Genomic DNA, 15,219 nt, shown 5'->3' with positions numbered 1-15,219 from the left:
TGTGTGGACTCACTGGTGTGATAAGTGGGGCAGGTCTCAATTAACTGTAACTCTGTGTGTGTAAGACTTTCCTTGACAAAGCTTATCCTTCATTTGGTCCACTTAATGAATTCAGCTTAGCAGTGCTGTCTCTGCTGTTTCTTTTCCCTCCATGATGCAAACTGGAAGAAGATGCAGGTGAGCCTCGTGGGACAGTGCTAGGGTAGCTTTAGGGGCCTGAGGTGTGAATACTTGAGAGAATGTCGTATTATAGTAACACTATAATAAGCTGTTTAGAAGAAAACTGTCTTAAACAACAGTTCTCTTAGAGGAGTCTCAGCCTCATCTATTGGGATGGTCGGATCCAAAGGTACCTGTGGTTTAATTGCTGGCCCCATACCATGTGCCACTGGGGGCTTGGCTGAGTACAAAGCAACCCAGTGGGGATTGTAACCCAGCTAACCTTAAGTGTAAAGGTTTGCTTGAGGATACTGAGGGAGCAGCATGTTGGTGCCCTTTAGTACATGGCATCTTGTTTGTGAGCTGGAGCAGAACAACACAGGAAAGGAAATTAAATGTATTCCCTGCAACTATATTAATTGAAAGGATAAGGAAAAGCAGAGGGGTCTGTTTGTTTCAAAGGAACTTTCTCTAGCTCTGTGGGTTTTCCTGGAAATCAGTTTGGCTGTCTCTGCCAGTGATTGAGGAATTAACATAATTGACAAGCCTAGTGATGATAAAGTTACCCTGAAAAATTCATTTGTTAATTCGTGGGGTAACAGCTTTGGCAGATGTTCATTCAATAACTGGGAATACCTTATTATACCTGTGACTACATCCCATCACTGTGCTGTTGATTATAATTGGCTTGTTGGTCACCTGGCAGCCTGTGCTGACCTGTAGCTATAAAAACGCTGAACAGGGACTGGGGGAAACAATATTATGCAGAAGTCCAAAGCCACATAGAAGCAGAGGAGGTAAGGTGTACTACGTGTTTGTGCTGAGCCACTGCCCAGTTCCTGATATTTCAATGGATCAGAGCAAGTGTTATTTGCCCCAGGCTAGGCTCACTGGAGTTAGTTAATGTAACTCTCTGTGTTTGTGTGTGTGTGTAGGCAAGTGTAAAACTTGCCCTGATACAGCTTATCCATCCACTGGTCCACAAAATGAATTCAGTTTAGCAGGATTGCGTTGTCTGGTACTTCCTTCACCCCATGACAAATGCCAAAGAACATGGGCTAGAAGTCTTCTGTCTGATCAAAAAGCTCTTTTGCTTTAAGACAAGCTGTGAACAAAATTTATATTGTAGCCTGTTAGAGATAGATATGACAGTGGACCCCAGACACACTGCATCTTGACGTTTTAACTACTTACTCTTAATAGCTCAGAGAAAAAAAAAGCAACAACATGCAAATATTCTGCTCTGTACTAAGCTCACGGCTACCCTATATAGAATATTCTTAAGATATCAAAACTCAAATATATAATCTTTTCAGAAATGAACGTCATCCAAGTATTTCTACAAAAGCTTCAGAAGGAACATAACACGCAGCCCTAGGGTTAGGCAAAATATGTTTCAGGGGGATTGAAGTGCAGATATTCTTAATGTTTCTGCAGAGAACTGCTGAATATTACCTATCACAGAAAAGCAACACAAATAACAAAGGGCAGTGCTTGCCATTCTTCTGTGTGGGTGGTTGTGTGGGCTTTTTGGGGTTTGTTTTGTTTTGTTTTTGCCACAAGTCTGTATTTGAGACACAGTCTGCAATGGCTGTATTTGTCCTTTGCCCCCAGGTCCCATGCAGCAGCTAGGCTCTCTCTGGAGGCACACTCACCTCCTCTGACTTTAGGTGTCCACAATGCAGGTGCAGGCACCTACCTCACAGTCAGCCTCTAAACTCCAGTGGCAGCTGAGGGAGAGCTGGGCAAAGCAGGCAGGCAGTGGCACTCAGAGGTGATTCATTTGACCCAGGCCAGTGGCTGCTCTAGCCTCAGACCCAGCTCACTCTTCAGGCTTCCTGCATTTCATGGACTCTCTCTCTCCCGCAAACAGGCAAAGCAGAGATGTGTTGGCTGCGGCCACCCATACTTCGAGGACGTGACTCCTCCCTGGGGCAATTCCCACCAGCAAAACCACTCAGCAGGCCCCTCCCTCCAGGCCCCAGAGGGCAGCCAGCCTCCAGAGGAGACTCCCATTGCCCTGTCATCACAGGCCAGGAGTAGCACCCCAAGGCCCCACCCCACACCCACATTTCTCCCTGCCACAGGACCCCAAACCAAACAGCCTCCCTGGCAGCCCAGACAGCCCCCCGGGACCAGGTCCCCTCACAAGGCCAAATGCCCTGAGCACCCAGGCCAGGCCAGGGGCTTGGGCACTAGAGCTCCTCAGGCTGCAACAACCCTCCTCCTGCAGCCCCCATCAACCCAGCTGACCCCTCCCTGCCCCACAGCTGCAGATGGGGCTCTCAGGCCTCCCAACCTGGCCAGTGCCTGCCCCTGCCCTCATGGGAGGGGACTGCTCACCCCCACCAGCCAGCATAACCCAGCCAGAATCACACAGAAGCACAGAATGGTTGAGGTTGGAAGGGACCTCTGGAGATCATCTAGTCCGACCCCCCTGCTCAAGCAGGGTTCTCTAGAGCACATTGCCCAGGATCGTGTCCAGACAGGTTTTGAATATCTCCAGGGGAAGGAGACTCCACTACCTCTCTCGGTAACTTGTTTCAGTGCTCAGTCACCCTCACAGTGAAGAACTGCCTGTGTTTCGGTTTCTGCCCGTTGCCTCTTGTCCTGTCGCTGGGCACCACGGAGAAAAGTCTGGCCCCATCCTCTCAACATCCCCCCTTCAGATACTTGTACACATTGATGAGATCGCCTCTCAGTCTTCTCTTCTCCAGGCTAAGCTCTCTCAGCCTTTCTTCATAGCAGAGATGCTCCAGTCCCCTCATCATCTTTGTAGCCCTCCGCTCGACTCTCTCCAGTAGTGCCATGTCTCTCCTGTACTGGGGAGCCCCGAATTGGACACAGTACTCCAGGGGAGGCCTCACCAGGGCTGAGCAGACCATCTCCCTCCACCTGCCGGCAACACTCTGCCTCATGCGCCCCAGGATACCACTGCCCTTCTTGGCCACAAGCGCACATTGCTGCCTCATGCTTAACTTGTTGCCCACCAGCACTCCCAGGTCCTTCTCTGCAGAGCTGCTTTCCAGCAGGTCAGCCCCCAGCCTGTCCTGCTGCATGCTGTTCTTCCTCCCTAGGTGCAGGACCCTGCACTTCCCTTTATTAAACTTCAGGAGGTTCCTCTCCACCCCACTCTCCAGCCTGTCCAGCTCCCTCTCAATGGCAGCACAGCCTTCTGGTGTGTCAGCCACTCCCCCCAGTTTTGTATCATCAGCAAACTTGTTGAGGGTGCGCTCTGTCCCTTCATCCAGGTCATAGATGAATACATTGAACAAGACTGGACCCAGCACTGACCCCTGGGGGACATCGTCAGCTACAGGCCTCCCACTAGACTCTGCACCACTGACCACAACCCTCTGAGCTCTGCCATCCAGCCAGTTCTCAATCCACCTCCACTGTCCATTGGGAGCGCAACATGAACAGGCTGCGGAGCATGCCACACAAACATCTGAAAACCAAATGAGAAGGCGGCCACACGGCATTTCTCAACTGGGCTCTCCAGCAAGTCTCATCTTCTGTCTTCACACACTCTACCCAGCTCCTTGCCACAGGATCGCTAACACTTCAAAACCTCTCCCCAAAAACACACCCTCAGAAGAATACAGACAAACAAGGTGAGGGGTCTTCTCCTCTTCCTCATAGGAAATCCCCTCTCACTGCCCATGCAGCAGCGCTCTCCAAGCTTTCACATCTCTCTGATGGTCCCACCTTGCTTTTGTAGCACTCCAGTACAAAATCTGATCGATTCTGACAGTTCCTACACCAAGGGCTCCTACACCTGCAATCAAAGCATGACTCTCCTGATACTAACAAATCACCAGCATAACACTATTAGCTTGAGGATCCAGGGCATACAAGAGAGATTAGGGGCACACTGGCACTTCTCTGGCCTTCAGGCTGCCTTGAGAAAGCAAATCGTAGTTCATGCACAATCTGTTATTTTCAGAAAAATGTCCACGAAGTGCATGTCACATCATATTAGCGTTCATCATCAAAAATAGGATTACTAAAGGTGTAGGTCCTCATTTTGAAGGTTCAAAACTGGGTGATTTCTCTAGAGGAAAACATTCTTTCTCAGGACTATTCTTCTCCACATGCCTTCTCCAAACAGTGAGGCCAAGTCAGAGGTCAAGCATGGAAATCTGTTCACTGTGAGCCCAACTACCATCACGTTAGTCCACCTCCCCAGCAGTATTCCCTCTGCTCACCACTTCTGCACCTGCTTTAACCTTAACTACTGCCCCTCAGGCCACCATGAGCAGCACTCAGCAAGAATGCCTGTCAGCACTCGGTGCCACAGCTAGCACAGCAAACTTCCCTGCAGTTCTGCTCAATGGTGGCCAACTATTTTCCTGCACAGACAGCCACATAGTAGGAAGGCAAATACCCAGTGTGAAAAGCCCTCGATTTGGACGGCAGGAAGCCTCACATGCAAAAGAGCGTACTTTTACTACTGTCAGCAGAATTGAGGTACGGGCTCAAGCTAATTACAGGTTTTCCATTGATTTTATTGGGTCTTGAACCAAATCCCAAGAAACTGCGCACACTCACAGCAGATTTACAGCGAAGGAATCCAGAAGAAGGCAAAAGATAAGCGCTGCATTATATAACTGTTATGTGATCCAACTGGAACGCAATCACATCCTGCTGAGAATAGCTGATAGTGCTGACACAAAATAGGAGAAAGATTAAAGAGAAAACCAATTACCCTGTCTGCCCTCAGGTAAGTGAAGCAAAACTTACAGAGCTGCTGAAAGTCTGGGCACCTGCTGTGGGAGAGCATGCAGAGAAAAATGCCCCATTACCCTGCCAGCTAACACACATGCCTAAATACGTTCTCCAAACACGAGTAAGCAGTGAAGGCTCCCAGGCTGCCTTAACATTACATTGTGGAGTACCTAGCAATTCTGTGCATAAATCTGTTTTTTTTTCTCCGCTGTGCTGTGAGCGTTTCATCAGACAGCATATTCTTGTCTCTGCAAAGATTTCAAAGGCAATTTCTAATGCGAAATTACAGGACAGCTATCATTTATTTTTACACTTGTGTTTTTTATTCTGAAATACCTGTTACACCTGCCTGAAGACAGAGGGACTATTTGATCGTTATAACACTCACTGGAAACTCACTTTTTCCAAAATGCATGAAAAGCAATTTCTCCCAAAGACAGAATAAAACTACAGAAGAAAGGCTTTTTTTAAACTATTTCCTAAATCACTCCTGCAGAACAACCTACTTTCCCTCTCCAGTTACGACGTGTGAAAGCTGCCCTCGCCTCACCTTCGCAGAGGACCCGAGAGCCCCCGAGCATGCCCAGGTCATAGCAGCGCAGCTTCTTGTGCAGGGGCTGGCCCCCGCCGCCGGGACTGCCGGCGGGGGGAACAGCTGTGGTGGCACCGGCCAGGCTCGACCCTGCCCTGGGAAGGTAGAGAGGCCGCCGGGGCTAAGCTCGACCCGGCTCAGGGCATCGGCCCCAGCGGGCTGCCCCCAGTAAGTGCAGTGCCAGGACACTGCACAGCTTTTGAGGTGCAGTCCCTGTGTGCCCTCAGCCCTGCCTGTGGCTGCCCTGCGTCTTTTTCCCTTTCTTTTCATCCCTCCCCATGCTAAAAGCTCATGCCCTGCTGCAGGGCAAGATGCTTAACTTGTCCATGGTGTGAGTGCCAGTTTCATGCTGAATAACCTAAAATCCAGGGTGAGGTTACTCTGAATTGCCCAGTAATAAGATACCTCTTTTAAGGCCAATTCATGCATTTCAAGGAAGTTCAAGTGAAGAGATTTGCATCATTGTTAATACAACTGCCAAATCTAGCAGCGATCTGTATAATGCCTGAAAACAAGCCTTACTGGGCTTGTCTGAACAAGGCATTCTTACAGTTCTTTTGTGGGTGGCTCTTTTGTGTGCCTTTCAGGCCACTGAGCGCTCTAAAGAGAGCGGCTGAATGTACCCTTTGATTTAGAGGTGGGGTGCACAGAGGGGAGGAGAGCAGGTGCCTGTTGTGCAGGGACTGAGGCCTAGACCAATGCCTCATCCACCAAACAAAAATCCTCCCAGCTGGGTAGCTGCTGACTGCTGTCTCTTGGAAGACAACTGGGACACAAGGAGTCCTACCTGAGAGGCATTGCAGAGCTCTGGCACAAAACTCATTTCTTCCTGGTCCAGCTCTGGAAAACTGTGCTGGTGGTTGGGGCCTCTCCTCTATCCAGCCTTTGGGCTGAGCCCTCAATGGGAGTAAGACTATAGAGAAATGATTAGAAGCAGGCTTTAAGGTATGATACCAATCATTTTTGGTATGAATATAGCCTTGAGAACAGTGCATGGAAGAACTCCTCTTAAAACTTGTTTGCCCTTTTGTTTTGTTTTGTTTTTTTATTAAAGGAAGAGGGCTGTAGGTTTTCGTTTGGGATATTAGCTTTCTCTTTTTTTTCAGTCCCCAGCTGGGAAAGTATCAGCTTCAGTGATGGCTGCTATTGATGCTGGGTATCACCACTTCAATTGTGCTTACATGTAGAAAGCAGAAAAATCAAAGAAGGCGTTGTGAAATGAGAGGACCTCTTCACTGTCAGTAAGGTTGGGATCTGGTGTGATAGGATCTACAGGGAGACCTGCTTTGCTTAAAACCTGTCTGTAGGAGGAAATTCAAAGAATTTCAGAACAGAGTTCAGGTAAGTACTGCTGAAGGCTTCTGGCTTCACTTCATCCTACAGAGAGATACACATAGGTTATGCTCCACGTCCTCAGATTGCCTGGGATTGTTCAAAACACATAATAAGCTCAAATAAACGTCTCAGAAAAGGAATGCTTAGTTTTTCTTTAAAGGAAAACCAATATTTAACTCATCACTGAAATTGATTTTTACCTTGAAAAGAACCCTTTAACCAGTATCTACCTTGCAATAGGTGGCTCTTAAAGGCCTTAACTAATGGAAAAGGGTGAGCGTTTCAGTTGCTACAAACTCATTCAATTACGTGTGCGGCCACCATACATACTGACCATGGGCCAGTTCTGCTCACAGAGCAAACCCCACTTGAAGAGCAATAGGATGACCTAATTCCACATTGGCTACCAAAGAAGATGGAAAGCTGCTCTCCTGTTCAGGAGAGCACCTGAGAGCTTCAACTCAGAAGGTCACAGCGTGGCTTGGCTCTTTGTCTCTAGCTTTGGTGCACGTTCCATGAGAAACCTCTGGTGAAGGGAGCCTGCCAGAAGACTCTTGCTGCCCTGAAGCTGCATTACTTGGATCTCTACCTCATGCACTGGCCTATTGGCTTCAAGGTACAGTAACAGAAATGCCCTTGGCTTCCCCTCTTGGGAGGGCTCGTCAAAACTGCCAGTCATGCTTGTAGCGCTACTGCTCCTTCAGTCTAGGGCTATCAGGTGTCTGTGTGTGCTCCAGTGCTCCTCATTTAGCTTTACTCTGGCCACGTGAGCCAGGCTCTTGATCCCTGCCTCTGAGTTTGCTGCTTGCACAGTGTCCTCTGCCCTTTTAGTCCTGGGAGAGGCAAACTTAGAACTAGGGGCAGGTCTCCCAATTGCAAGCATAAGCTACACTGCTGTCCTTTTCTTCACAAACCCAAAGTATGCTCCTCTGACAATGACTTGGCTCTCTCTGGGAAGGAGGCCTGTACTTCACTGCCTGACAGAAAGCCCTTCCTCCACACGTTATAGAATCACAGAGCAAGAGAAAATGTTTCTGTTTTCCATTCCTCTCTTTAATCACTGAGTCATTAATACACTACAGACTGAGCTGACCTTTGCTGTCAGAGCCTTACTGTTGTTCCACAGACCCTGGAATTCAAAAGGTGAGGCTTTTTTATATCAAATTTTCACAGATTGCATGTACTTCAAATGAGCTGATGTCTCAGTCTGACTACTTCTATTCTTAGCCTTTCCTTTCTGCTACAGCCTGATTAAAATTTCCTTCCAACCTTTTGCTTAGGAGATCCTCAACTGCTTGTTGCACTTTCAAACTTGTAGTTAACTTTATGTAGAGGAGGCCATCAAGTGAAACTCTGTTATGCCATAATACTATGACATCTGTGGAACACTCAAGATGTGACTCAAGTGACAGTAGGTGCATGTTCTTGAAGAATTATCAAGATCTGACTGGTTGACTGAGGATGTTGTCAATTTTCTGTACCCTGGTAGGGTACATACATAGTCCTGTAGTCTTTGCATATAGCCGCTCCCGCCCTCTTGGATGCGGATGTTAACCTGCTGTTGATGCTCAAGAGGGGATGGTAACTATTCTCAGCTTTAACAGAAACTGGAGAGCCTGTGCAATGAGCATGTAAGTGGTAGTTCATTCTATAATTACACTCTCTATATCCTCCCTGGGCAGCTCCTGTAGGCACCCAGTACAGCTCTATATAGCGTTTATTTCGGACATAACAAGTATCTATTTCCTTTGGATGCAAAACTCACAAGGATTACTCTTTCAACACAGAATACTGAAGATGGTCATATCCTGCCTTCTCCAGACCCCGAAGTCTGTTCCGCTCCAGCTTTGAGCTATTCATTTAGCTTTCTTACTGTATCTGTCCTCCTCCTGCCAGTAAAGACAGGGTATTATTTGGTGATTTGAGTGCTCCTTTTTTTGGAAGAAGGAAATGGTAAAATCATGCTAAAGACCAAAATGTAGGTTGTAATAATTCTGCACCAAAATATGGTTGGAATTAGTGAGGAGAAAACAGAGAGATTCTGAACCACCAATTCACACTTGCCTTCCATCCTGCATTAACACAAAGGGCTAAAGATGATGGTCAGCATTTGTGAACAGTGGAGAGAAGGGAAAAATATCTGAACAGGAGGAATGTGAACTAAAGATTTAATTCCTGAGGAGAAAAGAGGTAGCCAGTAGCTTCACCACTCTAAAAGTAAACGCAAGTTTTTCCTCTTTATCCCTCTCTTAAATAAAATAATGCTGTATGCTTTGTGGGTCAGAGCACTTTTTAGACAAGTTTACTGCTATGTGTCAGAACACAACAGAACACAACCTTTTTGTTTGTTTTTTGATACAATACACTTTCAACATGTGCTTTAGATTCCTGCTAGTTGTGAAGTTGTTTTTATGTGGAAAAGTGTTAACACACTAAAACACAGCTTGCATCCACAGTTTCATTAGAAGTGTCCCTACTTCAAAAAAGCTAACTTTCAAATGCAGAAACAACCTCATACATTTCCTGTCTAATCTTTTGCTTTGAAATGGGGTGGGAGTGTCCAGGCTCTAGCCTGGGCATTACAGCTAGGAGTGAGATAGGATGCTTGCACCTCAGATACCATTTGGCTTTACGAAATAACGTATTTCCATGAGTTTCACAAAAAAGATGGAGCATAGCAATATTCTGCTCTTCACAGACCCAGTTGTTAAACTCTTGCAACCAAAACAAAGCAATGTGATGCATAACCCAGCAGGTGAGACAAAAACTGTGGCACAAGGCATGGAGCAGAAGTATTTTTAGTGCTTCTACAAAGAAATACTAGATGTTACCTATGAAATGAAAAATCAGAATTTACTTGCCATTCTTCCATTTTCAAGTTGTTTTGTTCTGCAATGGCTGTATTTGTCCTTTGCCCCCAGGTCCCATGCAGCAGCTAGGCTCTCTCTGGAGGCACACTCACCTCCTCTGACTTTAGGTGTCCACAATGCAGGTGCAGGCACCTACCTCACAGTCAGCCTCTAAACTCCAGTGGCAGCTGAGGGAGAGCTGGGCAAAGCAGGCAGGCAGTGGCACTCAGAGGTGATTCATTTGACCCAGGCCAGTGGCTGCTCTAGCCTCAGACCCAGCTCGCTCTTCAGGCTTCCTGCATTTCATGGACTCTCTCTCTCCTGCAAACAGAGGCAAAGCAGAGATGTGTTGGCTGCGGCCACCCATACTTCGAGGACGTGACTCCTCCCTGGGGCAATTCCCACCAGCAAAACCACTCGGCGCTTTTCCCTGCCAGCACTAGAGGGCAGCCAGCCTCCAGAGGAGACTCCCATTGCCCTGTCATCACAGGCCAGCAGCAGCCCGAGCTCCTGCCACAGTCCCCAGCGGTGCCTGGTAGCTGTTTCACACACCACAGTCGCGTGTGGCCACATCCTTCCTCTGTCCACCAGGAGAGGATCAGCCCAGCCAGCCCTGGGGAGCAGGATCCCTTGCAAGGCCAAATGCCCTGAGCCCAGGGCACCCAGGTCAGGACAGGTCATGTTATTTGGGGTCTATGGCTCCTCAGGCTGCAACAAGTCTTCTCCTGCAGCCCCCATCACCCCACCCGACTCCCCAACACAGCCTGGCCCAGCTGACCCCACAGCTGCAGATGGGGCTCTCAGTCCTCCCAACCTGGCCAGTGGCTGCCCCTGCCCTCATGGGAGGGGACTGCTCACCCCCACCAGCCAGCATGGCCCAGCCAGGCCCCAGAGCAGCCTGGAGGAGGCCAGTGCCCACCGCCCCCTGCCCCCTCTCCCCCTCAGGTGGCACATAAGGCAGCACCCGACCCCCACACGTGGGGATGGATATCGAGACACAAATCCCAGAAACACTGAAGCCGGGCACATTATCTCCATATGCACAGACACACACAACCCCCAGCTCTGCAGTGCACCTGGTGGGGGGAGGAGGGCTTTTGCAGAGTAGGTGCAAGGGAAGCAATCCCCAAACCTCCTACTCTCAAAACTGAAGGCATCAAAAAAAAACCCTTTCTGTTCAGGGGAAGATCCATCTTAAGACCTTCTCTCCAAAATTTCCATTTTCTGTTCACAAGCATACAATCCACGAATCCCTTTCTGAGCTTCCTAAAGAAAGCAACCCATAAAACACTCGACAATCTCCAGGCAGAAGTGAGACGGCTTTGTTGTGGTGCATTTATATTGGTTCCGGTGCTGGCTGGGACCAGCTCCGACTGGTACCTGGCAGTTCATGGCCTCCTTCTACACGGGTCAGCGCTCCAGCCTTGTGCTACTCAAACCCTGCAATTTATTTCCTTTTACATTCCCTCCCTCACCTCTGCAAAACAAGTATTAAGGACTGTTGGAACATACATTCATTATATAAACTCTGCCTTTAAGATCATCACAATCTTAACGTATGCTCATCACAAACTTCGCCCCTCACCCCGGCGGACCAGACTACAGCACACATCACAAGCTGAGCTAATATCACAAGGTGAGCGTGTACGCAAACTCCAGCCCTCTCCCCAGCACACAAGATTATCAGGACTAACGTTGTACCCATCTCAACATCTACTTACTACAAATTTCACACATTGTCCCTGCAAAAGGCAACCAAGAACTTCAGAACAGTTTGAATATATATATCCATTACAAACTCCACCCCTTGCCCTTGCCAACTAGATTAGTGGGGTTAAAAACCTAATAATCTGAATGCCTACTACAAACTTCACACCTTGTCCCTGCAAAGCCAACAAGAACCATGGAACAGTTCACGTTATGCACTATACTTTAGCATACAAGCAAATGATTAACCCAGTACAAGCAAAGATTATCGCCCTGTTAGAGGCGCCAAGAGGTTTGTGTGTTCAGCACCTGTAGAGCTTCATCCAGACACAAAATGAGCGGAGAGCAACATTCACTTGAAACAGCATGAGCTTTTCCCTGTTGGGGAGTAAAACAATGCACCGAACAGCCTAACTAGGAGCTTGAAGCTTGTTCCACATCCTGTAATATTGAGTTCTGGTCTTTTCCCCTGTGCTTGCAATTCCTTAATTCCCAACTCCAGATCTATGATAGGTTTTCTGCCCCACTCTGTCATGAACTCCCCCTTTTCCTTCAGGAACATCCGTAAATCCCAGCATATAGGGCACTACTATGGAAAATTTTCATCCCCTTCTTACACTTTTTCCCAGGTCGCCCACACTACTGGTCTCTCAGCATTATCCTTGGCCACTCTGCTAATCTCAGTGGTGTCTTCCGGCATGCTCCCCCCAGTACGATACATATAGGTCACTCCTCAGTCAAAAGGATAACCCACCAGCTTCTCGGGCAATACCACAGGGGCATTAGTAAGTGTGCCTAGCCCTCAAAGCTTTTGGGCTATGATTACACATCTGTGACCACTGCTTTTTCAGAGTCCCTTCCCACTTGCTTGTAAACACAGTCCAACAGTCCAAGGAACTGCAGTCAACTACCTCCTTCTACCCAGTCCCTCTATGGCTGTTCCACTTGGGCCACGAGCAGGATTGGGCCACTGCTCAGCATATCCCTCCATGAGCTCATCCCCAAGCCCTTCTCCCTTGTGCAAGTGGCACAGAGCCTAAACTCCCCAGAACTCTGCTCTCCCAAGATGTACCCTGCCTGCTCCGGCTTCCCAGCATTGCCACAGCCACCTCAGGGGCACCAGCTGCCAGTACCCCTGTTTCTGTAATTTGGCCCTCAGTAACAGCCCACTGAGTGCTTACACTCTGGGAACCAGCGCTCCCATCTCCGCCAGTCAACTTAACCATCGCAACAGGGGCTGCTTGAAAGGGCTCTGGCTTTACTTTGCCATCCGAGTCCTCAGTTTCCCCAGCAGAGGTGCAGGGGTCCCCTCCCGTGACTTATAAACTCACTTTAAGCTCACTTACTATCCCAGAGCAGCCCAGCTGGCTCAGCATACAGTGTGCACCTTTCAACCTGGCCCAATCAGTGCTACCAGCTGCTAACTTCTGACCAACGGCCTCCCTTTCGCCCTTAGCAATTGTTAACGCCTTTTTTTAAACCGTTACTTTGACAAATACGCTCCTCTGCTCTGCAGAGCAGCCTGGTCCCTCCGGAGAGCTGCAGGAGCACAGGGCAAGCCCCAAGTACCCACGGCACAGCAGCACACTGCTCTCCTGGTGCCTCGCAGCTGCCCTGCAGCTCCCGGGCTCATGCTCTGGGACCCTCGCAGGAAGACCACCAGGGTCAGGCCTTGGAGCAGGCACCTGCTCAGCTCTTCCCAGTCGCCCTCCCACCTGGCAACAGCCTCCTTGGGTGCCCCCTTTCTCTAACCGCTCACGCATCGCCCGCACTCACCCCTACACATGCCACGGGTGCACCGCTCCCACTGCTGTGCAACACCACATCGCACACGGGGCCACGTGCATAATGCCTGCCCCTCCTCTGCTCTTCCTACTGGCTTTCCTGCCAATCTGTTTCCTAGTGTCCCTGCTCCAGCGTGGACAGGTCACGGTCTCTCGGGGCTTCCCTGTTCACAGGAGAGAGGTGGATCCCACGGCCTCCTCAGCACTGAAACCCTTCGGCATGGGACGCCTCCTGCCCAGGGCACGTCTTAGTCCCCCTCCCCTGCCGCTCCACTGGGGCGCTCACTCCGTGCTGGAGGCAGCCCGAGGCAGTGCGGGGTGTCCTCCCACACCGGTCACCCTTGCTCCTGAAACCCTGCCATTTCTGCTCAATGCGCCAGTGCAGGCAGCTTGGGGCATTTCCACGTGCCTTTGTTTGTCATTTGGCTGCTCCTAGGATATCTTTTTTAAGCACACACAGCACATCAGATTAATGGCCAAATGGTGCTATGGATGACAAAAGCCTCATGAACCATTCCAGAAGACTGAAGATCCCTCAAAGCATGCACCTAGCTTAATCTGAGCTCAGTGCAACAAGAGGGCCAAGGTCTTTGAATCAGGGTCAATCAAGACCCTCGGGGGAGGTCTGCCTTCCTGCCTTAACAAGCACCTGGAGGTTGAACTGGAGCACACCATTTAGCAAAAGAAACACCCCCTTCGGACAGGAAGGCTCCGAGCAATAGAGAAATTCCCTCAGCCACTGGCAGGTCCCCCAGTGACCCATTTTCTCTCTGATTCGAGCTTGAAATCTGCATACTCCCACATCAAAATACTGATTTTAGTTGTGCTTGTATGTGTCAGCACCTCCAAAGCTGCAGGCCTTCACAGTGCTTCCCCCCTCCAGTTGAGATGACCATACCCTGCTCCTCTGTCATCACTTCACTTCTCCTATGTGCTTTTTCAGCAGACCGCATGGTCTTGCTGGTGAAGTTTATCTCACAAGGACATACCCACTGTCACCGTTCTAGGGCATGTTCATCACAGGTCCAAACACTGCTGAGCTCCGAGGTCACCACTTGCAGTGAAGCACAATCACCAAATGAAAGCCAGCACAACAAACCTGAAAGACCACTACAGTAAGCATCCTAGCTTGCTGCAAAACCTCACACGCAAAGCGGGGGGGTGGGGGGGGGGAAAACCTTCTTCACACACACTTCTGGCATTTCTTGTCCAAAAAAAAAAAAAAATGCACATTTATCAAGGACACAGTTTGTTGCTTGATTTACCAGGCTAGGTGTCACCCAGCAACACAGGCACTACTTCTCTCCCCAAGGCCCTGACACCATCTGGCACCCCCCCCCCCCACCAGGCCTTCAAGAGAGATAAATAGCTGAAAGCAGCTCCGCCTTGAAGCAACAAGGGGAAAGTCTCCCACTAGCAAACAGCAAAACAAAATGCAAAGCTTTTGCCCAAAACCCTCTGAAAAAAGGTAGAGGCATCTCTCATACAAGAAATCCTCAGGGAAAACAGAACCAAAACAGCAAAAGATAAGCACCGAGTTATGTAAGTGTTTCGTGATCCAGCTGAGACCCATCACATCAGCTGCTGAGGACAGCTGATGGCACTGACACAAAACAGGGGGAAACATTGAAGAGGAAAACCAATTATCTCATTGCCCTTAGTTAAACGGAGCAAAAAAAAATGCAGAGCCGCGAAGAACCGGGCCATCTGCTGTGGAGGAGGCACCCAGCGAAAACCTGAAGAAATTCTCCGGGTGTGAGTAGAGTAAGCAGCAAAGCCTCCCACGCTTAGCGGGTTCTGTGGGCAAATCTGTTTTTTTCCACCGTGCTGCGACCGCTTCATCAAAACAGCGCGTTCTTGGCTGCAACGTGGACGCGCAGGCCACCCACCACCTATCTGCGCAACGGTACGGCTTCGCTCTGCAACGCCCTGCGCTCCTCTCAAAAGACAAGAGGGACGTTCCGGTCACTGGGACACCCCTTAAAAAAATTCACCGCTCTTCCAAAACACGTCCCTAAGCCAATTTCTGCCCGCCTCTGAAACGATGCTCTTCCTCTTCCCCATT

The sequence above is a fragment of the Struthio camelus genome, chromosome 1 (assembly GCF_040807025.1).
Source record: "Struthio camelus isolate bStrCam1 chromosome 1, bStrCam1.hap1, whole genome shotgun sequence".
In the NCBI taxonomy this organism is placed as follows: Eukaryota; Metazoa; Chordata; class Aves; order Struthioniformes; family Struthionidae; genus Struthio; species Struthio camelus.
Note: the sequence above shows the minus strand (reverse complement) of the source record.